The sequence below is a fragment of the Equus caballus genome, chromosome 13, assembly GCF_041296265.1.
Source record: "Equus caballus isolate H_3958 breed thoroughbred chromosome 13, TB-T2T, whole genome shotgun sequence".
NCBI lineage: Eukaryota > Metazoa > Chordata > Mammalia > Perissodactyla > Equidae > Equus > Equus caballus.
The window spans coordinates 51458230-51485229 of record NC_091696.1 but is presented as its reverse complement, the minus strand read 5'-3'; the positions used below and the strand labels follow the sequence as shown (position 1 = coordinate 51485229).

Genomic DNA, 27000 nt, shown 5'->3' with positions numbered 1-27000 from the left:
TGTTGAGTCAGCACCTAGGGGTGGAATGGCCGGGTCATAAGTTAGGTGTGTGTTTGATTTTTTTTTTTTTTTAAAGATTTTTATTTTTTTCCTTTTTCTCCCCAAAGCCCCCCGGTACATAGTTGTGTATTCTTCGTTGTGGGTCCTTCTAGTTGTGGCATGTGGGACGCTGCCTCAGCGTGGCCTGATGAGCAGTGCCATGTCCGCGCCCAGGATTCGAACCAACGAAACACTGGGCCGCCTGCAGCGGAGCGCGGGAACCCAACGACTCGGCCACGGGGCCAGCCCCTGTGTGTGTTTGATTTTTAAAGACACCAGCAACTCCTTTCCAAAGTGGCTGCACCATCTTACGTCCCCACCCGCAGTGTGTGAGGGTTCCAGTTTCTCCACATTCTCACCAACGCTGGCTGTCGTCTGTCTCTTTGATTCTAGCCATCTTAGCGAGGGTGGAATGGGATTTTCATTACGGTTTAAATTTGCATTTGTCTGATGACGAATGAGCATCTTCTCATGGGTTTATTAGCTATTCACGTATCTTCTTTTGTGATGTGTCTCTTCATATCTTTCGCCCATTAAAAAAATTTTGGTCTGCTTATTGAGAAGTAAGACTTCTTTATTCTGGCTACTAATCCTATGACAGAGTAATTCTATATTTGTTGAATCTATTTGTATTACTATGAAAAATGTAGGTGTGTATTATATGTCTTAGTCCCTCCAACCCGTTTTTCTACTAACTCATTTTGATTATATTTTATAAAAGTACGTGTCATGAGTGGAATTGTCTCCTCTCCCCAAATTCATGTGCTGAATTCCTGACCCCCAGCACCTCAGAAGGGGACTGCATTTGGAGGTGGGGCCTTTAGAGAGGTGACTAAGGTAAAATGAAGTTGCACGGGTGGGCCCTGCCCCAGTTTGACTGCCGTCCTCACAAGAAGAGAAAATTGGGGCGCAGACACGCGCCGAGCACAGAGGGAAGACCACGTAAGGAGGCGGGAGGAGATGGCCACCTGCAAGCCAAGGAGCGAGGCCTTGGAGACTCCAACCCTGCTGACCTGGAGCCTTGATCTTGGACTTCCAGCCTCCAGAACTGTGAGAAGAAAAATTTCTGTAGTTTAAGCGCCCCCCCTGTCTGTGGCATTTGTTTCAGCAGCCTGAGCGGAGTAATACAGTACCTGACCGGAGTAGATTGGGAAATAGTCCCTCAGCCGGGAAAGTTTAGGAAGCCCTGCCCTGGAGAGTTTCACCTGGCGTTTCTTCCACACATGTTTGCAGTTACGGTTACTGCATGTCCTGGCTTCCTTGGGACAGTCTTGAGTGATGCTTGTCCCGGTGTTATTATTAATACTCCCGTAAGTGTCCCAAAAGTCGGACGGTAAGTTGTATAATTACCCCAATAAGGACTCAGCCGACCCGAGGGCCCCCAGACCCTGGAAGCCCCGGGACTTTCAATCTCTGGCCTCCTTGTGTGGTCACATGGCCACCTACCAGCGATGTTAGGATCGCCCAGCCCTGGCCAGCGTGTGTCCGCCACCCCCACCCTCCCTGCTGGTGACCAGGAGCCGTCTGCAGGGGCCCTGGGCGCCATCTCCAACTTGGTGGCGGTTGCCCTCTGGCTGTGTCTTAGAAGTAGGGACAAAGCCATGCGTGTCAGAGCCGGGTCAGCACTTTCTCAGAAGCACACATTTGGGAACTCTTACCCTCTGGTCACACACTCCCTTGGCCTTCCTTCATGAGACACAGTGGTTCTGCTTTTACTCCTGCGTGCCAGAGGGCTCCGGAGAGGACCACCCACTTGGGTGGGGGACCCACACCCCCGGGGCTGGGAGCCTGTGTCACCCGTGACCCTCCCCTCCCTGGAGGTGGCTGTCAGGAACATTCCACAGAGGAGGGCCAAGAGGCGTGTCCAGATTCAAAGCCAAGAGCTCAGGACTGACCGGAGTTGTCAGCCCTGGGCAGAGGAAGAGGATGCAGGGAGCAGTGGACGTCAGCCCTGCAGCCTGTGCCCTTCTGGGGGCCGGACAAGCCTGGCAGCCTCTTAGTTATGCTGGGGAGGAGACTGTGTGCGTCTGTGGGTATATGTCTCTCCATGTGTATGTCTTGTGTATCTGTGTGTGTGTCTGTATGTATAAGTCTGTGTGTGCTGTGAGTGTGTGTTCCTCAGAGCCCGTCCCCATTTCATGGCAGTCGACCACACAAACTACTCAACTCCCAACCCCAGGGGATGCCTCCTGAGCCCCCTCCCCTGCCCACTTCTCCCAGTGCTGAGTTAGAAGGAAGGAGCCTGAACCAACAAAAAAGCCAAAGAAAGATTTTCCAGCCCATCCTTGACTGCAACACAAACACAAGGCCCCTTTGTCTTCTCTTTCCCCGGCCGCCTCCAGAGGTGGTGTTTGGAGAGGATTTAGAAGACTGACAGTTCTGCTCTACCCCCAGCCTCGGAGGATTGCAACAGACAAAGACGATTCTCTTGGTGCCTCAGGGGTGGGGGTAGGAGGTTGACGTGGGTCCTGGTGTCAGAGATATGTGTTGGGGTGCAGGTGTGGGTCCTGTGCCGGGGAGGTGGGGGAGATGGGTGAGGGTCCTGTGCCTGAGAGGTGGGGGCGGCAAGTGTGGGTCCTGTGCCTGGGAGATGGGGGGCGCCTGGTGTGGGCCCTGTGCCTGGGAGGTGGGGGAGGCAGGTCTGGGTCCTGTGTCTGGGAGGTCGGGGGGTGGGGTAGCTGTGGAGGGAGTACGGCGCATCTCCTCTCAGCATCTAGCTGCCCGACCTATCCCAAATAGACAGCTGAATGTCTTTTAAGGGCACCCCCCAGATGGCTGGCCAGTCCGTGCACCCTGGTGGGCTGCTGGCAGGCCCTAGGAGTGGTAACACTGCCCAGGGACAGGTTAGGGGCCGGAAGTTGCCCAGTTCAGTGTTGTGTAATAAGAAACAATTCTTGGCCAACACACAAACATCCTTCAGAGCTGAGCCAGCACTTGGAGAAGGAAGTGGTTCTAATTCACTGAGATGCTCTGGAAGGCTGACAAGCTGACTTCTGCCCAAAGGCCAGTATGTTTGGTTAAGGATGAGGAGCAGGAACCAAGCGCAGGGTAAACAGTCCCTTCCTCAGCCTGGACCCCAGGCCTGGGCCTTATCTCTGACCTTTTGCAGTGAGTCATTGCAAAGGACTCCACAGGGCCCGAGCAGGCTGAGTGCCCAGAGCAGTGGAGAGAAACCTGCAGCAGCCTCTGTGCTGTGCGAGTTTTGAAGTGGCTGGGCACTAGGGGTGCAGGGACACCCCGGAAAGGACATCTCTTCCCCCCATGATGGTGGGCACTGAGCCAACTCCTGAGCTGGGGGTGCCGCAGGGATTGTGGGGTTTGGGTTTAAACTCCACAACTCACTGGGAGAATTACTTCAACTTTCTCCGCCTGGGTTTCCTCATCTGTAAAAATGGGAGCTTAATACCCACTCCACAGGAGTTTGTGAGGATTAAATGAGGTAACAACTGTGAAACCGCCTGGCATCAGGCCTGGCTCCAGACAGGTGCACGATGAATTCTAGAGTTCCTTCCAGCCATCCATTCTTCTATCCGTCCTTCTGTCCATCCTTTCATCTGTCCTTCCATCCTTCCATCCACCCCCTCATTCCAGAAAGATCAGAGTCACGGGAGACTTACTGGCAGACACACAGAGAACACTTCAGCAGAAATCAGTTTCCACAAGCGGCGCCTGGGAACCAGGCCCTTTCACCACGGAAGTTCTCATATTGTCTAAACCTGTCTGCTCTTCCCCCTTCCCCAGCCCTCTCAATCCTTAGCTGCAAACGGCGTCCTCTGGAAACACCAAGGTCTAGTTTCTCTAGTCTCTTCTTTCGAGTTTCAAGTCGCCCTGGGCAAATTTTTTTTCTGAACACCTCTTCTTATCCTCAAAGACATTCTTTCTTCCCTAGAACCAACTTCAATGGCTGGATATCCTGTTTATCAAACGTAAACCCCTTTATATGTCTAAATGCAGTTAAAATACTGGAAGTAGATACGTCGAAATGCTGACAGTGAGCACGTCTGGGTCATGGGGCTTCTTTTCAATTTAGATGTATTTCTTCAGTAGGCACATATGACTTTCATAATGAGGAAAAGAATATTTAAAAATTACACTTCATAAAAGAGTGGATTGCAATTTCCATTCCCTCTCTCCCTGCTGCCAAATTGTCTTTTCCTGTTTTGCCAACTTTGGAACATTTGAAGTGTTTTTAGTCTGTTCGTCGAAGGACCTTTACGTCAAGGTAGCAGGGACATTTCTGACTTCAAATGAGAAAATGAAGACCTCAGAGAAAATCCGTCTTCTGCTTAACAGGAGATGACCCTGCCCCTAACCACAGCAGCTTGCATTTCCCTGTGGGCTCCGTGAGGCCCCTGGGTGAACCCAGGCGGGAGGAGGTGGAGCCTGGAAGTGGGAAGGAGCCTTCTTTTGCTGTGTTGTCCGTGACTCATTAGATCCTCTCTTCACCCGAGGCACCGAGACAACAGCCAGAAGGAAGGAGTTCAAGATAAAAGATCAAACAGCTGGGCAAAGGTTTGGCGTGAGACATCACAAAAGAAGATATATGACTGGGCAATGGACACACAAAAAAGTGCTCCTCATTAGTTACAGGATGTCCCAAACATCAAAGATTGACAAGGCCAAGTGTTGGCAAGGATGTGGAGCAACTGGAATGCTCGTACATCACTGGTGGGAATGCAAAATGGCACAACCGCTTGGAAAGCTGTTTGGCAGTTTCTTACAAACTTAAACACACACCTACCATATGAGTCATCAATTCCACCCCTGGATATTTACCCAAGAGGAATGAAAACAGAGGTCTATGCAGAGATTCACGCACAAACATTCATAGAAGCTTTATTCACCATGGTCCCAAACGAACAACCCAAATGTTTGTCAACTGGTAAATGGGCAGATAAAATGAAGTATAAATGAAAGGAAATGCTATGCAGCAATACAAAGGAACAAACTACTGAAAAACAGATAATATAGATGAATCTCAGAATCATAAGGTCCAATGAAAGAAGCCAGACACAAAGGAGCACAGATCATGTGACTTCATTCATACGAAATTTTAGAAAAGGCAAAACTAATGCTTAGTGATCAAAGCAGATCAGTTGATTACCTGCAACCAAGCTGGGAGGGGACCGAGTGCCAGTGGACATGGGGGATTTTTCTGGGGTGACAAACTTTCTACATTTTGAGTGTGATGGTAGTTATGTAGGTGCATACATTTGTCAAAACTCATCAAATGGTACTGTTAACATAGCTGCATTTTATTGTATGGCCATTACCCTCAGTACAGCTGACTGAGAAAACACAACAGGAAAACTCAGAGAGAACACAGTTGAACATCGAAACTCCATAGAGAGCTGTGGGACCTAACTTCAGAAGAACCAGATGAAACCAGAGGACATGTGGGCAGATAAGACAGCATGAAGTAGAAAACACTTGCATGCAAAACACGCTTACAGTCATAAAATAAGTGAGATAAAATATCGGGAGTGACTGCTTTATGGGAACGGGGAACGGGGTTTCCTGTGGGTAATGAAAGCTTCCGGAGCTGGGTGGTGGTGACATTGCACAACATTGTGAATGGACTCAGTGGCACTGAGTTGTACACTTTAAAGCAGTAAAAATGGTAAATTTTATATTATGTGTATTTTACCATTATAAAAATATTTGTCAACATCGTACAACATATGAATTGATGTGGAAAATATCTGAGAACCCCTCCTTAGCTGGAAAACTCAGAGAGATGGGGACCAGGATGAGAGAGAGAGAGGAGCTCAGAGAAATACTCCAGGGCCAAAGGCATGGCAGGAGGTGGGAGGTGGGGGCGCACAGACCCTCGGCCTTAAGGCTTAGAGCTCTGGGGAGATGGATCCCGCTCAGGTACCCCCACCAGACTCACATGGGGTGAGAGGGAGAGGTACTCCCCTCAGGAAGGGCAGACCAAAGCAACTTCCATGGTTCTCACCTTGGCCAACTGAAGTTTGGGGCCAGATAATTCTTTGTTGAGTGTGGGGGGGACTATCAGTGCATTGTGGGATGTTAGGCAGCGTCCCCCTCTACCTACCTGATGCCAGTAGCACAGGCCAGTTGTGACAACACAGAATGTCACTAGACACGGCCAAATGTGCCCTGGGGTACCATCAACCCCAGTAGAGAACAAGTGCTCTAAGCCAAGGGGGTTCATCCCACCCATGGGAGAATCTGTGACTCCCTCAATAAAACTCAGGTCCCCCAGTGGAGAGTATCCCCAGGGTCACTGTCCAGCCCTGCCTCCACCCTGCCTGGCCTGGAGGAGCTGGCCTGTCCTTAAGGACAGCAATAGGCTTTCTCACCAAAGCCACCTCTGTCAGTGGAGAAATCCCTCCGATGAGCAGGTTCCCTTGAGCGGGTCTCTTTAGCTCCTGGTGGTTCAAGGCCTGGAAATGCTGGGCGAGCCCCTCACTGAGCATGCTGACCTCTGGCCGGTGGTGACAGTGTGGCTGTGGGTTCCAGCTCCGTCATTTGTGAATGCAGCACCAGCCTCCAGCTGGGCCTTGTGCGGGTCCGCCTGCAGGGATCCCTGCTCCCCTACATGTGAGACCTGAGCCATTACTTTCCCTCCTTGGGTCCCAGTTTGCTCATCTGTAAAATGGGGCGAACATTGCCTGCTCTTAGTTTGCTGGAGGATCAAAGGAGATGGCTGCCCCTGATGTTGCCTGGTGACTGGCACACGGTGGTTATAAAGGAAACCTGGGCCTCCCGGCCCCCAGGGAAGCCCTGGACTCCCAGAGACCTGCTCCCCCAGCCCACCCTCCTCCCAGGAAGCCTCCTTGGGGAGGCAGACGGAAGGAACCCAAAAGGGCAGCAAATCCCACACAGGAGCTTTCCCAGGCTCAGGCGTGGCCCAGGGCACCCTCAGCCCTGTGTCTGCCTCTGCCCGGTGCCCTTTCCCAGCTGTGTGCTGAGGGCTCAGCAGGCCGGCGTCTCCTCTGGAGGTCCCCCTCCCTCCCCCACCCTGCATCACAGCACCTGTAAGGAGTCTCTCCCAGGCTTTGGGGGAGGCTGCCCCTCACCCCACAACCTCCCAGGGCTCGCTGCCCCTTCCCCTCAGCTAGGAGTGCCAGGGGGCTGTGGGCTCAGGTTAGCTCCCTGCAGGTCCCAAGGGGACGAGTGGGGGTGGCCTGTCCTCCTGGGTGGTGTCCCTTGGCCGGTGCGGTGGATGACCTGAGCTGTGCACACGGCCATTAGCTGGGGGACGTTTGAGAGAACTAGGGACAGGGAAGGGGCAGAAGGGAGAGACCAAGGAGCCCCAGGGTGCCCAGAGCCTGGCCGGGGGTGTCCCTTCTCTGGCATCTCCGTGGTGTGGGGACAGTGGGCTGTGGCGATGAAGGCAGGTCCGGGACTCATCCCTGGGATGGAGTCTGCCTTGGCCACATCTCCCTGAGTGGCCTCGGGCAAGTGCTGAACCTCTCTGAGTCTGGGCTTCTTCAGCTGTTAGTGGGAATCAAGCAGTGGCGTGAGGATGAGGTTAAGAGAACTGGTCAGGGGCCTGGCCCGAGTGAGCGCTCCACCAGTGGGCGTTGTTGTGAGTCCCTGACGGGGCAGGGGGAGCGGACTTTTTCAGGAGGGAATCCAAAGGAGGTGAGGCACCCCTCCTCAAATGAGGAAAGGGTGGGGGCTTGTCCCACATGTTCTCTGTATCTGGCCTTCTGCTCGGGGCAGTTGCTGCTGTGTCTCCAACCCTTGGGGGTCCTCTCAGGCAGGGCCGGCTGATTTCCTCCACCCCACGTGCCCAGGGCCCTGTGCCTCTTGGGTGCTCAGAGCAAACATCGGTCCCTGGCTTTGGACTTCCCTTTGTCTTGGTTTGTGACCGTCCCTTCCCATCCCCTCGTTGGTTCTTACCATGTCCCATGGGCTTGGTCTTGCCTGTGTGGCTCCCTTGTCTGCGGGCTGTGGACAGGAACACAAACACTGAGCACCCAGCACCCCTGCCAGATCACCCTGGACCAAGGGCTCCTGGGTTCTTGCTGGAGCCCTTGAAAAGGGTGGAGGCTTCAAGGTCCCACTTGTGGTGGGGGTGCCTGGGCAGCACCTGGGCATAAAGGGGCAGCTGAGGGGCTCAGACCAGGCAGAGCAGGTAAGGGAGGGGCTGGGGGCCGGGAGGGAAGGGGAGCTGTGAGCTGACCATCTGGAGACTGAATCGGGGAGCAGGGACCAGTGGGGGCCCCAGGACAGGGTCTCTTCCAGAACCAACTGTGTACTTTGGGGGCCCAGTGTAAAATGAAAATGCAGGGCCCCTTGATCCAAACTGATTAAGAATTTCAGGATGGTGACATCAGAGCATCCAGGCAGGCGGGGCCCCTTCTGAGCAACTGAGCATTTGGCACATCCGAGAAATAGCCCTGGATGCTGTTTCTCATTTGGTCCTTGAAGCCTGCAGGAAAAGAAGGTTCCCTCAGTTCCCCTCACCCAGCCTCAGGGGCCGCATGACCCCTCACCCCTGACCTCTCCTCCCAGAGACTCCTCTCAAGTTTTCTCCATGTCCCGCCCCTCCTGACCCATAAGCCCAAGTCCCTGGGTGCCGCCCCAGAGCCATGCTGTTGTTGCTGGCCCTCCTGCTCCTCTCAGGTCCTGCCTGCAGAGCCCAGGGTAAGCCCCAGCCCCTCCTGGCCCCTCTCAGCCCCCTTGGCCCCTCCCGGCCCCTCCCGTCCCAGCCCAGCACGCAGCCCTGGCCTCCACACCTGCCCGCTGCAGCGCCGGACCAGACGTTTGAAGCGGCGGGCTCGGGCCCAGGAGCTGTGCTGCTGCCTCCCCTCCTGCTCCCTCTCTCCTGATACACACCGTCCTCCAGAGACGCAGGGCCCAGGCGGCGGCTCCTACCCCTACATCAGGGGGAGGAGTGGGGGAGAACCAGGCCATCGGGTCTTCGTGGGGATAACGGGCCTCAGCAAGGGGTGAGTAAGACCCGGGGCCCTGGGATGAGTCCGCACATGGTCCCCGAATGTGCTGATTCTGCGCTGCTTCTCCGAGGATGCTTTCAAACCCCGGAGCCCCTAGAGCAGACCATGCCTCCCACCTCTGCTTCCTCCCGACCTCACCCCTGTGCCCTCACACATAGCCCCCTGGCCTGGCCTGATGTCCCACCCAGGGCCAGGATACTGGAGAGAGAGGGAACGACACAGGCTGGGGGTGGGGGGCGGGGGCGGGGCGCGGCAGGCGAGTCCTGACTGAGGCTGCTGAAAAGGGCTTGAAGTTCCCCAAGGAGCATCCCCATGGTGTCAGGATGGGGATGTCTGGAGGATCCCCTGTCTGGGGTTTGTCTGGCTGCCTTAGGGCCCCTGGGTAGTAAGCAGCAGAAACCCGCTCAGGCTAGGAAGACCATCAGCGTCTCCCCCGGTTCGTCACCTGCAGCTCTGTCTCCCCCACTGCTCCTTTGCTCTGTCCTCCAGGGCTGTCTCCCCGACAGGCCCCATCCTCACCTCGCCCACCAGCTTCTGCCTCCAGGGGCCTGTTCTTCTCCCACAATGCCCAAGGTGTCTTGGGGTAGGGTTGCCAAATTCAGTGAATAAAAATACAGTGCATGCAGTTACATTTGAATTTCAGATACACACGCATTCGTCTTAGTGTAAGTATGCATCGTGCAGTATTTTGGATACACTTATACTAAAAAAAAAATCAGTATTTGGCACATAGTTATACTTTAAAAACACAATGTTTGATATATACCTACACTAAAAAATCATTTGCTGTTTCTCTGAAATTCAAATTTAACTGGGGTGCTGTATTTTATCTGGCCACCTACTTGGGGTGTGTCTTGCATGTAAGAGCAGGAAGCAGGCCATCAGGCTGGCTCTGCATCTATTTTCCGCTGTTTCTGGTTCATAGATGTCCCCTTCACTAAGGGGACACGGCTGCCTCAGACTCTCTACTCACTTGTGACAACACCAGGCCCACTCAGAGCCTGACTTGCTCATCTCTGGCTCTGGGAATGAGGGCCCAGCTTGGGTCAAGGTCCACCTCTGGTCCACTGGGCTTAGGTGAGGGGGCAGGGTCTCAATGTGGCTGCTTCCCCCTCACTCCAGGTGGACTGGGGGCGGGGCCCAGAGGGATAATGTGAGCTGGGCAGACGCTGGGGAAGATGCAGCCCCAGGAGGAGGGCCGCAGTGGGGAAGCTGGCCCATCCTCCTTAAGAATCTTTTCCCACGGGTGCAGCAGGAAGTCACCGGCCACAGCACCTCGGCTTTGGCCTCTGTCCCAGCCGCTCAGAGCTGCCCACCCTGGCCACTAGGATGTGTGTGAGAGAGAGAGTCAGAGGCACCAGGGGACCCAGAGTCTGACTACACCTGGGTCTAGACTCTCTGGGGACTAAGGGGAAGGAGGCGTCCCAAAGAGTCTTCCACTCTTTTTGGAGGGAGCGGACCTGACTGCTGGTCTGAGGACAGGTGACAAAGCCCCTGTCTGGGAGACAGAAGGGCACCTTACGAGTCGGAAGAAGCCCCAGCGGGGCAGCCGCAGGGCTGGACAGTTGTTAAAAAGGGAAGGAACTGGCCACTCCCGGGGGTTGGACACTGGCTAGACAGCAGGAGGACTTGATAGAGTTGGGAGGTGGGATGGAGCGGAGGTGTCGTGGAAGCGGGGGCCCGGCCGTTGACTCCACCTCCCTCCCAGCCTCCAGCTGAGGTTTGGGGCGCAGAGGAGACCCTGGTATGAAGCCCCTGGCGGCCGGCGGCCGCGCGCAGGAGTTCCTGCTGTGGACGGGCGAGCGCATCACCGCGGTGGTAGGCAGCGCGCGCGCCTGCATCCGGCCCCTGCGCTGGACCCCCAGCAGGGGGCGCGAGGCGAGGTTCCGGCGCCCCGCGGGCAGGCGGTTCAGCGCGCAGCCTCCGGCCGCTGGGCAGCAGCTCGTGTCCGCCAAGAGCCAGCGCGGGCTCTTGTGCCTCTCGGGCATCGGCTTCAAGTGGGGACTTGTCCCGGAGCAGCCGTCCACCCAGGGGTCCGCCGCCGTGACCGCACAGCCGACCACCCGCGCGGTGAAGGAAGTCTCAGTGGGGTCGTCTGCGGCGCCCGGGGCGGGCCCTGCGCAGGTCTGAGCGGGTCCTGGGTCCCGCCGGGGTGCGGCCTCCTGCAGCCAGGTGGGCCTGCTCAGCCGCAGGGCCGAAGCCCAGGTGGTCGTGCGCTGGTACCGGCCGGCAAGGCCACAGTGACCCTGAATGCCCTACTGTGTTGAATAAAGGTTCTGCACACACGTGAGCCCGCGTGGTCCTTGTCACCGAGGGAAGTGGGCCCTCGCGCCCCCTGCTCCCCCTGCCCCACTCCGCTCTCCCCCCGCGCCGGTTCTGGCCCCGCTGTGTACTAGACAAAGACTGCATCATGAGGACCCGAGGTCCTGAGAACAGGTGCAGCGTCCCCACCACCGCCTGTCTACGGGGTCCCCGGCAGGGCTCCACAGGGAGGATGCGCTCAGTTTTTGGGAGCGATGAAGGAAATGCCGAGAAATGTGTCACTTACAAGTAAGGATCCGCTGGGTCACGGACCGTGCTTCGTGGTTAGTCTGCACAACAGCCCTTGAGCTGGGGCCGTGCTCCCCACACCCCCCTTCCTGAGCCCTGCTTGTCCTCTTCCCACTCTCCTCTCGCTCCTGCTCTCATGCTATCTGGTCTGGTCACAAGGCAGTGACTGCTGTGGGGATCAGAGCTGTCACTCTTCAAGTCAACATTGTCCCCTTTCTGATCCTCCTTGTTGTCACCCCAGGAGGCATGGAGAGGCAGGTCCCCCCTGGCAGCTGCCAGCCCCAAGAGAGGTGGGCACCTGAGAAAGGGGTCAAGAATCTCTAGTACTCAAAATAGATTCCCTTTTAGGAGGCCAGGGGCAGGAAAGGAATTATGCACCAGACCTGGCCCTGGGCTTCCCAGAGCAGCTGCCAAGCTGGGATGAGAGGCCCCTGCCCACCCGTGGCTTCAGCCCCACACAGGGAGAAAGGAGCCCCCCTGCAAAGCAGCCTCAGATGGCTGGTCAAGTGTTTCCACCTGCATGCGCTCTACAAACACCTGTGCTCTTGTTATCAGCTCATGAACAGGCAGGTCTGAAAACACCCACAATTGTGAAGGAGTGATGAGTGTAGATTTCAGGATGTCTGGGACAACTGAACAGTAATTGATACGACAAGGTCGCAGGATCTGTTGATGGAATGTTGGAGGTCACAGGTGTATTGCAGGAAATAGGAAATTTCTTATAGCGGACAATGAAAATGAAGAGGTAACTTTTACCCATCCAAGTTCATGGATTCCTGAAATTTTTCCACAGGCGCCAGGTGAAGAACCACGAATGGCTCTCAACCAGCCTTTCAAATTAAAATAAAAGTAGAGAGGAGAAAAATGTCACCCTGTACCTCAGGCAGAAAGATGAGGATCTATGGGGAAATCATTGCCTCTGTCTGGGGTCCTGAGCCCAGACATTGCCCCTGGAACATGTCATGTTGAACCCCAACTCTGCCACTTTCTTCTATGTGACCTAGGCCAAGCCACTGTGCTCCCTGTGCCTCAGTTTCCCCTTTTTGAAAATGGGGATACTGGCAGTCCTGTCCTCATGGGGCTGCTGTGAGCAGGGGTTCAGGGGACAGGCTGCACTTGGCAGGATCCCTGAGTGTTTCGCTGTCGCAGTTCTCTGGACGGGTGCGTGCTCGTGTCGCAGTGTACAGTGTGTTTCTTCCAGGAGGTTGTGATCCAAAATGTTTGGAGCCCGGTCCCTGGAGAATTCTGGGACTCAGACGTTGGCCAGTGCTCCTGGGGGATTCCAGGTGTGGGATGGGGTACACAGAACGTGCAAGGTCTGGGGCTACGTTTCCCAATGCTTCTATAACAAATTGCTGCAGTTGGAGCAGCGCAGCCCGTGGCTATCCCTGGCTCTGGCCTTGGCCCATGTTGACCCCTCCCCTGGGATGCCCTCCTCCCCTGTCTCTGCCTGGCCACTTCTCACTCAGCCTTTAGGACTTAGTCAGACGTGGCCTCCTCCAGGAAGGCTTCCCTGAAACACACCCCACCTCCCACCTCTGGGTAGGTGCCTCTGCACAAGGCCCTGCCTGTGTCCCTATCAGTGCAGATGCTACAACTAACAGTCTCCATGTGCTTATGCTTCTGTCCCCTGGGGTGCCCTTCAGCTGGACACCCAGCATCTTCTTCTTTACACCTTCAGTGCCCGGGAGAGTCTGGTGTGGGTGAGGCCTTGGCAACTATGTGCTGAGTGAGTGAGGGACTGACTGACTGAATGAATGAATGAATGAGTGGCTTCCCTGAGGCCCCTTGCATATCTGGGAAACCTGGACCTGAGCCTGGGCCGGCAGAGGCCAGCTGGATGGACTTGAGGTGGGGAATGGGGACAGGGCATCCTTGGAGCCCAGAATCCTCAAAGTTTGTGGGATCGGCCCAGGGTCTGCTCGGGCAGGTCCCGCATCCTCGGCAGAATCATGGAGGCCTGTGGTATCAGACCCACCTCCTGCCTCATCCTGGGCTTGGGTCACTGAGCTCAGCCCCAGCACCTCACCCTCCACACACTCAGAAGCTTTGGGTTGTACCCCAGACCCAAGGACCACGCCTGGACACACTGTTCTTGCAGAAGATTCATTTATTGGTGGATTATTATTCAGGGTTGAGAAAGGATACCTCAGTGCCACCAGCCCGCCACCAGCCAGAGGGCCTCAGCCGGGCCCCATCCCTGGGGACCCAGGAGCACTCATTTCTCAGCCTGTGGGTTTGCACTTGTTTGTGCAATGGTCAACCAAAGGACTGAATACTAGCCCACCGAAAGCCGATGCTCGTGATGCCGAGGAGCTTATGGTGGCCAAAGATTCCTGTGAGCACCTTCCACGGTTGGTCTGGGGAGGCAGAGAAGCTGTTGCCCTCTTCTCGCCCAAATGCAGCCGAGCGCCCTTGGTCAGTGTATACGACCAGGTACCGGAGGTAACCCCTGTACGAGCCGTGGACGGCTATAATGTGTTCGCCCGGCTGCAGCAGGAATTCCTGGATCTTCCCACCTTGGGCGCCAAGGCTTTTACTCCAGGAGGATCCATATCTCAGCTGGATGCTGGGAGAAAGGGGGAGCTTTGAGTGCCTGGGACCCAGGAGACTCACCACTCCCCACGTCCTCTTTCCTCGAGCCACCCCTCCCTGGCTACCGGAGAGCAGGGCCGTCACTGCAGCATGAGTCTCTAAGCACATGAATCTGGGTGCTGACACAGACATGCTGGTCTCAAACCCCTGCTCTGCCACCTTCAGGCTCTGTGATCTTGGGTTCGTTACCCAGCCTCTCTGGGCCTCAGTTTCCTCGTCTGTCAAATGGGAGTGACTGTAGGAACACTCAGGATCATTTGAAAGGAGCGTTCAGCCCCGTGTCCAACACTCTGACCCTCAGAAGATGCCTGCCTCTGTCATCCTTTAGAGAAGGGAGCTGTCCCTGGACCCAGTTTAGACTTTTTGAGCCTGAGTCAGGCTGCCCAGGTCACAGGCCTGAGAAGCAGATGACTTCCCACACTCACCTTGGGAGTCCCACTAGCTCTGCCCATCTGGCCTTGTCTGTGTCCTTGCCCCACTTTGGGGCCTCTCCCATGGCCTCCCCCCCTCCCCTCACTCTACCCACACTCTGTCCCCTTTATTGCTGGCTGCTCTGCCCTACTCCTTCTCACAGGTCCCCGGGACCCCGTCAGTGCAGAGCCAAGATCTGCCCTAGGTCCTGAACAAGGACACCACCCAAACATTAGGGTAGTGGCCCTTGGCTTTGTGCCTCTACACACTTCTGGCGACTTGTGTTCAGTCAGTGGTCCACTTGGACCCTCACTTCCTTTCCTCTCTGACCTAACCTGGACTGAAAGGACTGCTGTGTGGGAGAGGAGGCAGCTGAGGAAAGGGGACAAAGGGAAAGGTGATGGCTGGTGGCTCCATGGCTCCAAGGACCTAACTGGCCTCAAAGAGTAATCAGGACCCAGCGAGGATGTTGGGAGAAGAGGTGCTTAGCCCCCTCCCCACATTCCTGAGACTTGGCATGAGTGGGACACAGCCTTAGAGCTCATGGCACGGCTCCTACTCACCTCTTAATCAGGCCAAAGACAGGCCCTACAGACACCCGAATCCCAGTGACGTCGTTGTCATAGTCTGGAGTGGTACTGAAATACCGGCCTCCTCCGAGCCCATAAATCTCAAGATGATGAAAGAAGCAGGTGGGGAGAGAAAATAAACCACATGGTCACATGCAGGCTATCTCTGCCTCACTCTGGACGCAGCCCCTCCACCAGATGGGACAGTTCTGAGATAAGAGTTAGTATGTGGCCAGGGCAGGGCCCAGACCCTGGGTCTCTGGGATGCAGAGAGGGGAGGGTGGCCACCAGATGGATGGGCTGGAGGGGGCTGACCCAGCCGGACTTACGCTCTGCCCAGCAGGTGGTGCTCCACAGGAGGGCGAGGGTCAGCCACAGCAGCATGGCTTCTGGCTGGAGGGTCCCAAGGCTCCTGCAGAGAGGAGGACAGCCCACCCGACTCTCAGAGAGGGACCCCGCCTGACCTCGCCAGCCCCATGTGATAGAGGGGAGCCCCATCTTACCTGGACAGGTGAGTCTTATTGCCCAGTCCTGGCACTGGGAAGCCTGGTCGTGCCTAGGCATCCTCTGCCCGGCCCTTTATACCCTCCCTGGCCCTGTGGGCGCCCATCCAGAAGGAAGGAGTAAAGGGCACCAGGGGACAGGAAGGAGGTGGGAAATGACGTCTCTTCCTGGGGGAATCCCCAGGGCCATCCTGGGGGAGGCTCCCGGACCTGCTGTGTTTGTTGTCTTGGCCCCATCGCCTGCACAAACAAGACGAGACAGTGACAAGTATTTTGCTGTCACCTCTGGGTCTCTCTCCTCAGCACCTGGACTGGATCTTGACCCCAGAGATAGGGAAGGTTTGCTGAGAGACCTTCCCAGGTTGGCCAGACAGGTCAACCCCATGGGGGAGCTGTAGGTCACACGCTCATGGAAGCTCTGTGGGACTCAGGGCTCCTACCTCCTGAAGAACTAGTTTCAGGACCTCACTGAGGTCTGGGCACAACGTAGTGTCCCACAGGCTTTGAGGAGCCCAGGCCAGCTCCCCATTGACCTTCAGAGAGCCAGAGTGGGTGATCCAGTCCAACATGCCTGGCACCAGGTGGAAAAGACACACTAGGGGCTGGCCCTCCGTGGTCTGTCACTTGGAGATGTCTGTGACCTTCCCTCAGTGCTGGGTCTGGGAATAGCTCTGGTCTGTGGGATGACTGGACAGCAATGGTGCTGAGACAGGAGGCACAGAGGAAGGGGAGAGGGCGATTCTCCAGGCCAGTCCTTCCTAGAGTGCCCGGGGCCAGGCCGAGGTCAGACTTTATCTGGGTGGTGACAGGCTGCTTCTCAGGAGCTCGATCCTGCGGGCCCTGCTGGAGGGGCATGGCCAGGCTTTCTGTGTCGGGCTGAAGCTAAGGCTGTCCGCAGGCTCCCTTGACCTTTGAGAAGAACCACAGAGTCACAACCGTCATAGTAGGGGGTGCATGTGAATGTCGGTGCTGGAGCCAGATCAGGGCCCAATCCTATCATCCCTACTGATTAGGCAAGTGATCTTGGGAGCCTGCATCACCTCTGTGCACTTTGTTTCATTCAATATATGGGGTAACGGTAGAACCTAGTCCTGGGGTGTTATGGGAATTCAGTGCAATCCTTCTCCATCTAAGGGCCTGGACGCCTAAGACTTTGTGCCCTGTGGGCAGGTGTGCAAGGCTATCACTTGCAGCATGCTTTGAAATCGCAGAAGCTTAGAAGCAACAGATGTGTCCGTCTAGAGGGGACCCATTACATAAATGACGGTCATCACTGCAGTGGAATACTACACAGGTGTGAAGAAGGGATGCCACAACCTGTTGCTCTGATACGTTGCCCAAGGAAACAGGGCCAGTGTGGACTGGAGGGTTTAGAATGCCCCCATTTGGTTACAAGAGAAAAGGGGTGCACAGGATGGCCACATGTGTGCAGACTCACCCCAGAAGTGCTGGCTCACCAGGAACTGGGAACACTGGTCTCATTAGGATGGCAGTGCTGGGAGGACTGGGGATGGCTGGAGGCCCTGTCTAGCTGGCACGTCCATTACCTGCACCAGGTACCTAGGCCAGAGCTCAGCAAAGTACTGCCCGCAGGCCAAATTGTGCCCTCTGTCTGTTTTTGCACAGCCCCAGAATTGAGAATACTTGTTACATTTTTCAATGGTTAGGAAAAATTCAAGGAAGAATAGCATTTTGTGACACAGGAGGATTCTATGAAATCCAGTGCCATTGCCCACAAATAAGTGTTCTGGGTGCAGCCACACGCATTTCTTCTGGGGCTGCTCTCACGCTACAAGGGCAGAGCTGAGTAGTTGCAACAGACCCAGGCAAACGAAAATGTGTGCTCTAGCGCTTCAGCCACAAGTCGGCTGCCCTCTGTTGGGTGCCTGTTCCCTTCCCTGGCACAGACGCAGCCCTGTCCATGGTGCTGGCCTTGTGGGTGGGATGAGGGGGCTGCTCCATTGAACAACTGGTCTTTCAGGGAGAGCGGCAGAAAGAAGTCCTTGGTCCTGACAACTGTGCCCTTCCTCCTGGTCCTGCACTGGCCTCCCTGGAGAGGCTCCTTAGGGCCCAGGCCCCCGCTGACTCTTGTTGCAAAGGTGAGGGCCCCCTCCTGTCCTCCTGATGCTCCTCAGCCCTCCCAGCAGCCTTCAGGTCCCCAAATGCAGCAGAGGCTGGGCCAGGGAGACCCAGCAGCTGGCAGGGCTGCAGAGGGGCAGCAGCTCCCCTCTCGAGGACCCAGGATGCTCCTGTGGGGAAGAGGCCGAGAGGCCCAGACCTCACAAACACAGCTTTGGAGGAAGGGGATGGGTTGCACCAACGGGGCTGTGTTCCTGTCCCAGGTCAGCCTCAGGGCACGAGTGTGGCTACTGCTGCCAATTCAGGTGCCTTCTCTCCAGCTCCAGGCTGGCAAGGTTTGGTGCCCAGATGGAAGATCTCTCTGCACCAGGACTCCAGGATGCACGTCCTGGGTGGGATTTGGAGAAGACAGTTGCCAGCCTGGACAGGTGGGAGGAGGAGTCGTGCCCGATGACACACAGCAGGCACATTTTCGTGAAGCGCACAAGCTCGATGATAACGAATGCACATGCACAACACATGAGCTGGAAACACACGTGTGTACCACATGCTCTCACATGTGTGCACTCTCTCACACACACCTGCCCAACCATGCCTACATACAGCAGCTTGCACAAGCCCCCTGTCCCCCTACAACACGTATACACTCATGCACACCTGCGTAGGAGGCCCCGATCCTGGATGAACCCCGCCCCCTCATCCACCCTGGCCCAGTGCTGGCCCTGAGCCTGCTCGGGAGACTCAACACAGGCCCTTTGTCCCTTGGAATCCGGGCTCCCCAGAAGGGATGTACAGAGAATTTACAAGGCCATAATCCCCTCTGTACGTGTGCTCCAGACCTCACTCTGCCAGGAGGGGAACCATGTGGCTTTGTCTTCCCAGCAGAGGTGGGCCCTGGGCTGGTTTGTCTGGGTTGGGTCAGGGCTGGCACCCCTGGTCTCCCTGCTCTCTGGGTGTGGGGCTCCAGGAGACCTCTCTGTGCTCTGCAGGTTGAGGCACAGCACACAAGAAGGCCTCCATCCCCAGCCCACTCGCTGCAGACCCTGCAGCCCTCTGGGAGAAGCCCCAGCCTGGCTTGGAGGCTGAAAACTGTGTCCCTGGCTGGAGTCTTGGGGCAGGTCTGGCCTGGCTGAGACTCCAGGGCTAAGTGGGGGAGCTGGCTCCTCCGCGTGACGTTATCTGATCCCTCTAGCCCAGGAATCAGAGGGAAGATCCTGCTGGGTGGGGGAGGGGCATGATCAGAAGGGCAGGGGCATTTCTCTCCTGACCCAAGTGAAGCCCAGAGCAGGCCTGTGTGCCCGGGCTCGCCCTCGAGTGGCTGCAGCCAGGCCGGGAGGCCCACATTGAGGGACAATTTGGCTTTGCATTTCAGAAACTCTCCAGTCCTGTGCCCCATTTACTCTGTCGCTCATTCAGATTCTTCCTGGTGCCACACTCTAAGCTAAGCAATTTTTCAACATTCTTCCCCAGAGAAACTCAATACTTTTATTGGAAAACTGGGACAACCAACCACACATTTTGTCTAATCTCTTATGTCATCGAAATTCCCTTAGTGCAGATGTTGAAAATAAAATGAACTATACGCAGGTGCCTGATTGATGGAGGCAGGAATCCCAGGCCCCTGTCCCCTGAGGTTCCCTGGCACATGTGTCTGTTACATGCGGCATTAGTCAGCTTTGGCTGTGACAACAAACCCCACAGACTCGGGGCTTATACATTGTGAGTTTTATTTCTCACAATTCTGGAAGCTAAGAATTCCAAGATCAAGGTGCCAATAGATATGATTTTGGTGAAGATTCTCTTCCTTCTCACAGAAGGCATCTTCTCAGTGTCCTCACATGGCAGAGAGCTTCCTTAGAAGGACACCAATCTCCTGATTAGGGCTCATTCTGTGATTTCCTTTAAAAGTAGTCACCCCCAAACGCCCCACCTCCAAATCCCATCACACTTGGGGTTAGGGCTTCAGTGTACGAATGTTGGGGCTACGCAGGCAGTCTGTCCGTTACACTAGTCAGCACCCTCCCGAGCCACCCCTGGGGCTGGTTCCTGTCTGGCACCTCAGCCCCTCCCACCTCTCCTGATCTCCACTCCTAGGGCCCAGGGAACTGCCTGTCTTTGGGGCAGACCCCACACTGCTTCTTCTGGCAAGCTCACACTTCCTTGCTTGGGACCATCCCCTGCTGGATGAAGTAATGCGTGTCACGGCTAGCACCCTGCCTGCCCCCGTACACTCGTTATTATTGACCTGAGGGTCTGATCCATTACAGACATTCTGACTCTGCCCTTCAACGCACATCCCTTACTGCTCTGAGCCTCGGTTTCTTCCCCTGTAAATGGACCCCTAACAGACCCCACTGCATGAGGTTGGTGAGGGAGGATTGGGACTCTGTGCAGGTCATTAGCAATCTTTTTGGGAGGAGGGTTCCGTATTGAGGACTGGCCCAGACGGACCTCCCCCTCCTTTTCAGCGGCAGGCTCTAAATGTTCTTGGTGCTGGGACCACATCAAACTGCTTTTCAATAAGATGCTCATCTCCTTCCCAGGAATGGTCAAGACCTACCTGTGTGGACTGCAGAGAACAGGAGCCCTTTGGGGGTGATGCTGGACTGGAGGCCAACTCCTGACTGTGGCCCCCACAGCGAACCAAAACCGCCTGCACTGCACCTGTGCTGAGGGCTCAGAGCTTTCCAGACCACGGCTCCACGCTAAAGGCACAGGGTCCAGATGGACCAAGATGGCAGAAGCTGAGTACAGACTCAGGCGAGTTATCTTTCAAATTCAAAGTCAACAGACATTTCTCCCAACATTTCACTATAAAAATTTTCAAACTTATTGCAAAGGTGAAAGATGTTTACGGCAAAGACTCATATACTCACTGCCTCTCCAAGTCTTGGCGCTGCATTGTGTCTATGTCATTGGGTATCTATCCATCTAACCATCCATCCATCCAGCAACCTATCCCCTTCTTGATGCATTTCAATGTAAGGTGCAGGCATCAGCACACTGCCCCTCAGACACTGCAACTTGTGGATCACTGAGTAGATGGGTTCGTAGTTTCTTTTCCAATTTGAAGAACAATTTGCATACAATGCACTCTCAAATCTGGAAGTGCATCCTCATGGGGTTTGACAGACACACATGCCTGTGTAATCCAGACTCCTTTCCTGATACAGAGCATGACCCTGCCCCAGAAATGTCTCTCCTGCTCCCCCCACCGGTAATCTGCACCTGATATCAAACCTGAAATGAGTTTGCTCATCTGTTGCACAGCTAGCCAATCTTTGACACTGGGTGTAGTGGTAGAAAGTAGGACTTTCTTATTGCCCAGCGCTGAGCAAGGAGAAAGGGCAGCTAACGCTGAAATCTAAAACTCTGCCAAAAGCTAAAAGGAGGGTTTTTATTTGGGGTTTTAGGTAGGGGAGGGGGAGCATATGGCCTTGCTTGTTGGAGCTTTTCCATCAGCCTGTATTTGGCCTTGAGACTACTTGCAGAGAGGAGGGAGCCCGTGACCTTGCTGGTCACCAGCTTTCACACCGGCCTGTATCTCCTTGTGGGGAGGAGATAGTGAATCCAGGTGGCTGTCCTTGATGGTGTCTGTCTCCATGGAGGATAGTGGATTCTGGATCCAGGAAGCCAGGGAGTAAGCAGGGAATGAGTGTTTCGGTTTTAGCTCCACATATGCTGGCTTTAATGTAGGGAAACCGATATCAGGGCTGGTATCACACCCTCCAGCTCCAGGCAGCCACTGCTCACAGCAGACATTCTTAACCACAGGACAAAGTAGGGAGCATAGCCACTGTCAGACATTTTAGGAAGAATATGGATAATTGAATTAATCCGACCAAGAGACGAGTCAAAGTAAAGAGCTTATGTGGTTGATTTCATTTACTTAAATATGGAACAAATAAATGTCTGTGGGAATCCTGGTTACAGAGTAGAATAGAACAATTAGAAAAATTAACCACATCCAAACAATTATGTAACTCACCTAAATTGGGAGGGCATTTCCCAGGGCTGCTGTAAGAAATGACCACAAACTTGGCTTCAAACAACAGAAAGGTATTCTCCCCCAGCTCTGAAGCCCAGAAATCTGAAATGAAGCTGTAGGCATGGCCATGTTCCCAAGAGGTCTCTAAAGGAGAACCTTTCCTTGCTTCCTCCAGGTTCTGGTGGCCGCCAGCATCCTTGGCGTCCCTTGGCTTGTGGACACGTCTCCAGTCTCTGCCTCCGTCTGCACACGGCCTCCTCCCTGTATCTGTGTGTCTTCTCTTTTTCTGTCTCTTCTAAGGACACTTGTCACTGGATTTATAGCCCATTCTATCTGGGATAATCTCAAGATGTCTACCTTAATTACATCTGCAAAGACCCGTATTCCAAATAATGCCACCTTCAGAAGTTCTGGGTGGACATATGTTTTGGGGGCGACAATTCAACCCACTGCAGTCAGTCACCCAAGTGTCAGCCTGACGTTTGCCTGGGAGCCTCTCCTGGACCCCAGATCCACCGGATCTCACCTGTAAGTGCCTTGAGCCCCACCTCCTGCCCCATGGTGGCCCCTGCCCCGATCAACTCAAGCCCACCTGCCTCCCTCCTTTGAGAGGCTCCAGCACATTGCTGGGGTCAGCACCCTCAGAGAATTGTTCTCTTTGTCAATGTCTCCTCGTTGTTCTCTAGAGTTTGCAGGAGCCTGGGAGAAGCAGACTCCTGTGTCAGGCCTCCATCCTGACCCACACCCTATCCGCCCTTCCAGCTTCCTGTCCTAGAACCTGAGTTTTAAACAGATTTCAAGAAAGACATTCAAATGAAACATGGTTATTCCAAGATTATGGAATTTAGGACATTTTTCTCATTCCTTCTCTTTTCTGTATTCCTTCAACGTTTTTTGTAAGATTGTACCAATTTTACAAAAACAAACTGATTATTCTTTATAAAAATATTGTGTATTTTTTAACCTATAAGTTCTCAAAGGGTGTAAGAGTGGAGTTGTCAGTGTCAGGAGCAGTGTGGGAAATGGGTCCCTCTGACTTTGCTGGAGGAGTCTGCTGGGGACCTTCTCATGGTTTAAAACCCTTCAAATATGGAGCCTGTTTGACTAATTTGTTGCTCTCACAGAAAATTTATCCTGAGAAATGATTAGGACGGTCAGCCAAGGTTTATAAATAAGCATTTACATGAAGGTATCATTTTTAATGACATTTGTCAACAACCCAAATGTCCAGTGCTAGAGATTGGCTCAAAGTGGGGTTCTGGTGATTTCTAAAAGTTTCTTCTTTAGGCTCCTTTTGTTGACTTTCCTTTTTTAACGAGAATGCATTACTTTTATAATCATCATAAAGGTATTTTCACTTTGCAGAGAAGTCTGACTCTGTGAGTACGGCACCATTTCTCCTGTTGTCTTAGACCAGGGCAGCAGGTGACCAGGATGCGAATGAGCAGCCCAGACGGGGTGCTTGTAAGTTCTTCTTCAGCCTCAATCCAGCTTTCACATTAAAAGGAAAAACAAGTCTCCTTAGTAGGCATGCGATCTGGATGGTGGCTTTGCATCTTAAGTTACCTGCATTGTCACGTACCTGCTTTATCTGGTAAATATCCAATGAGAAACCAGGGCCTCCGGTCACTTCCTCACCTTAGATGAACACCTGGACAGCTTGGGCAGTGAGGTCTCAGCTCACCACCGCCTCCTTGTGTCGGATGGGGCACATGGCAGGGACAGGTGCTGAAAGGAAAGGAGATTTTACTGGAGAAGAATCCACCTGAGAAGATGGAGGATGTCAGCTCAGGGGATCCTACGAGAGGGAGGGACCAAGAGAACCGTCAGGATCCAGGGTGGCCCTAGAAACCGTGGGGCAGCATGTCACAAGTCCCTTGTGCAATTCTCCAAAAACAAGGGGTCCAGGGTCCAGTGATTTCAGGGAATGTCACTCAGTAAGTTTCCTTGTACAGATTCCTGATGCATTTGAGCCTCTTAGAGTTATTGAAAAGTCCTGCATCAAAGCAACAGAGAACGGGATAGAGTTCTTGAGTTCTTTTTCTGTTAGTTTATTGTTAGTGTATAGAAATGCTACTGATTTATGCACTTCTATACACTAACAATAAACTAACAGAAAAAGAACTCAAGAACTCTATCCCATTCACAATCGCAACGAAAAGAATAAAATACCTTGGGATAAACTTAACCAAGGAAGTGAAGGATCTATACAATGAAAACTACAAGACTTTCTTGAAAGAAATAGGCGATGACATAAAGAGATGGAAAAACATTCCTTGCACATGGATTGGAAGAATAAACATAGTTAAAATGTCCATACTACCTAAAGCAATATACAGATTCAATGCTATCCCAATCAGAATCCCAAGAACATTCTTCACAGAAATTGAACAAACAATCCTAAAATTCATATGGGGGAACAAAAGACCGCGAATTGCTAAAGCAATCCTGAGCAAGAAAAACAAAGCCGGCGGAATCACAATCCCCGATTTCAAAACATACTACAAAGCTACAGTGATCAAAACAGCATGGTACTGGTACAAAAACAGGTCCACAGATCAATGGAACAGAATTGAAAGCCCAGAGATAAAACCACACATCTATGGACAGCTAATCTTCGACAAAGGAGCAGAGGGCCTACAATGGAGAAAAGAAAGTCTCTTCAACAAATGGTGCTGGGAAAACTGGACAGCCACATGCAAAAGATTGAAAATTGACCATTCTTTTTCACCACACACCAAAATAAACTCAAAATGGATCAAAGACCTAAAGATTAGGCCTGAGACAATAAGTCTTTTGGAAGAGAATATAGGCAGTACACTCTTTGACATCAGTTTCAAAAGAATCTTTTCGGACACTGTAACTCCTCAGTTGAGGGAAACAACAGAAGGAATAAACAAATGGGACTTAATCAGACTAAAGAGCTTCTTCAAGGCAAGGGAAAACAGGATTGAAACAAAAAAACAGCTCACTAATTGGGAAAAAAGCCACTTATCCGACAAAGGGTTAATCTCCATAATATACAAAGAACTCACACTGCTTAACAACAAAAAAACAAACAACCCGATCAAAAAATGGGCAGAGGACATGAACAGACATTTCTCAAAAGAAGATATGAATATGGCCAATAGACACATGAAAAGATGTTCATCATCGCTAATCATCAGGGAAATGCAAATCAAAACTACACTAAGATATCACCTTACCCCCGTTAGATTGGCAAAAACATCCAAAACCAAGAACGACAAATGTTGGAGAGGTTGTGGAGAAAGAGGAACCCTCATACACTGTTGGTGGGAATGCAAACTGGTACAGCCACTATGGAAAACAGTATGGAGATTTCTCAAAAAGTTAAAAATAGAAATACCCTATGACCCAGCCATCCCATTACTGGGTATCTATCCTAAGAACCTGATATCAGATATCTCAAGAGTCCGCTGCACCCCTATGTTCATCGCAGCATTATTTACAATAGCCAAGACGTGGAACCAGCCTACATGCCCAGAAACTGATGATTGGATAAAGAAGATGTGGTATATATACACAATGGAATACTACTCAGCCATAAAAAAAGACGAAATTGGCCCATTCACAACAACGTGGATGGACCTCGAGGGCATTATGTTAAGCGAAATAAGTCAGTCAGAGAAAGATGAACTCTATATGACTCCACTCATAGGTGGAAATTAGTATATTGAGAAGGAGATCTGATCGGTGGTTACCAGGGAAAAGGGGGGGTGGGGGGAGGGTACGGAGGGGGAAGTGGGGTACCCACAACATGACTAACAAAAATGTACAACTGAAATCTCACAAGGTTGTAATCTATCATAACATTAATAAAAAATAAAAAAAATAAAAAAAAAATAAAAACCAAAAAAAAAAAAAAAAAGCAACAGAGAACGGTGTAAGATGGTGGTGTAGGCAGACTCTGAGCTCCCCTCCTCCCATGGACAAAATGAACTTACAACTACTCTAAGAATAATTACCCATAACAGAGAACTGAAATCTGGATATAAAGAACATATACAACAAGGGACAGCACTAACAGATAGAAGGGGCAGAAATTCCTATCTGGAGAGTAGAAAGCCACCTTTTAGCCACAGTGCTTCATGGCTGGCCAGGAGCAACCCTAAGGTTTGAAGCCTTCCCTGAAGGAGTGGGTGATCTGAGTGGGGGAGTGTTACCAAAATAAGTAGGTTTTGGATTCAGCACAACTGAGACAAGTGTCATAATATCTGGCTTTGCTTGCTATTAACTACAAAAGGGAATACCCCCCAGAAAAGCTATTGACATAAGGGAAAATAGAGCAGGCTGTTAAAGGGCCTATGCAGAAATTCACCTGTTTTGATAAGCCACCTAAAAGAGCCAGAAAGAAAGACGCATAGTCCATTGGGGAGAAGAGACTCATCTGATAGGCTCTGGGTGCATCTTGGTGAGAGGTGAGACCTCTCCAGGGACTGAGACATTTGCAGTAGCCTTTATTGTGACCCAGTACAGGTGTGCTGACACAGATGCTGGCAGATAACATTGGAGTTCTTCTTCTGGCCCATTATTGCAGAGGCCTGCCCCACCCACTAGAGCACCGACTTAATCCAGCTAACCCCTGGGGTTTGGCTCCACCCACCAGCAAGCCCTCTGGCAACTTCTGGGCCAGCTTACATGGGGTGCCTGGAAGCCTCTGCAGCTGGGCAAGTGGGTTGCCCTCTGCAGGGTAGGGAGTGCACGAGGAGTGGGCCTGTGGTCGTGGAGTGTGTGGGGCCTCGGCAGCAGGGCGGTTGCGTCTGCTTCAGTGGGTTTGTGCATGTGCACGGGGCAGGGCTGTGTTGGTGGGGTGAGTAGCCCTGTGGGCAGTGGGGCTTGTCAGCTGCAGCAGACTTGTGCTTCTCAAATAGCCACACAGAGGATTGGCCCCACCTTCCAAAGCCTGAAACATTTGGGTGCTCCCTTGCCTGGGGCTGGCCACACTCAGCTGAAGCCCTGAGAGAGCTGACAACAGCCTTGCTGGCTGGAGGCCTGCAGCAGTTGTATGCCCCTGAGCCTAGTATTTGGTCTCACTGGTGTCTACTCACTTTACAGAAAAACTGCACCAGATATGTGCTATTAGACCTTTCAGCCAACTGTACTGTAGCTCCCCAACCCTGATAAAGTGACTGAAAGGACCATAGCAGCCACACACAGCTGAGCATTACAGCCAGTTGGCAAGGGGGACAGCCTAGACTCCCCAGGCACCTGCAGCAAAAGCAACCATGCCATAACAGATGGACACAAGCAGCCCGCACGGGGTAGCTCCTGGGACATTTGAACTAGAGACAGGAGGGAAGCACATTGCCGGG

At 53.2% G+C, this 27000-nt stretch overlaps 2 long non-coding RNA genes across 2 annotated transcripts; both read right to left on the bottom strand.

The window, feature by feature from the left end:
* Positions 1–13614: 13614 nt before the first annotated feature.
* Positions 13615–15343, bottom strand: LOC106781571 (uncharacterized). The gene is made up of 2 exons (XR_001378229.2): positions 15092–15343; positions 13615–14091 (listed from the first exon to the last, which is right to left on the bottom strand). It is a non-coding gene; the product is annotated as an uncharacterized lncRNA (long non-coding RNA).
* Positions 15344–22851: 7508 nt separating this feature from the next.
* Positions 22852–26145, bottom strand: LOC100630656 (uncharacterized). Its single transcript, XR_002799461.2, has 3 exons — positions 26007–26145; positions 23250–23395; positions 22852–23158 (listed from the first exon to the last, which is right to left on the bottom strand). It is a non-coding gene; the product is annotated as an uncharacterized lncRNA (long non-coding RNA).
* Between the last annotated feature and the right edge of the window lie 855 nt (positions 26146–27000).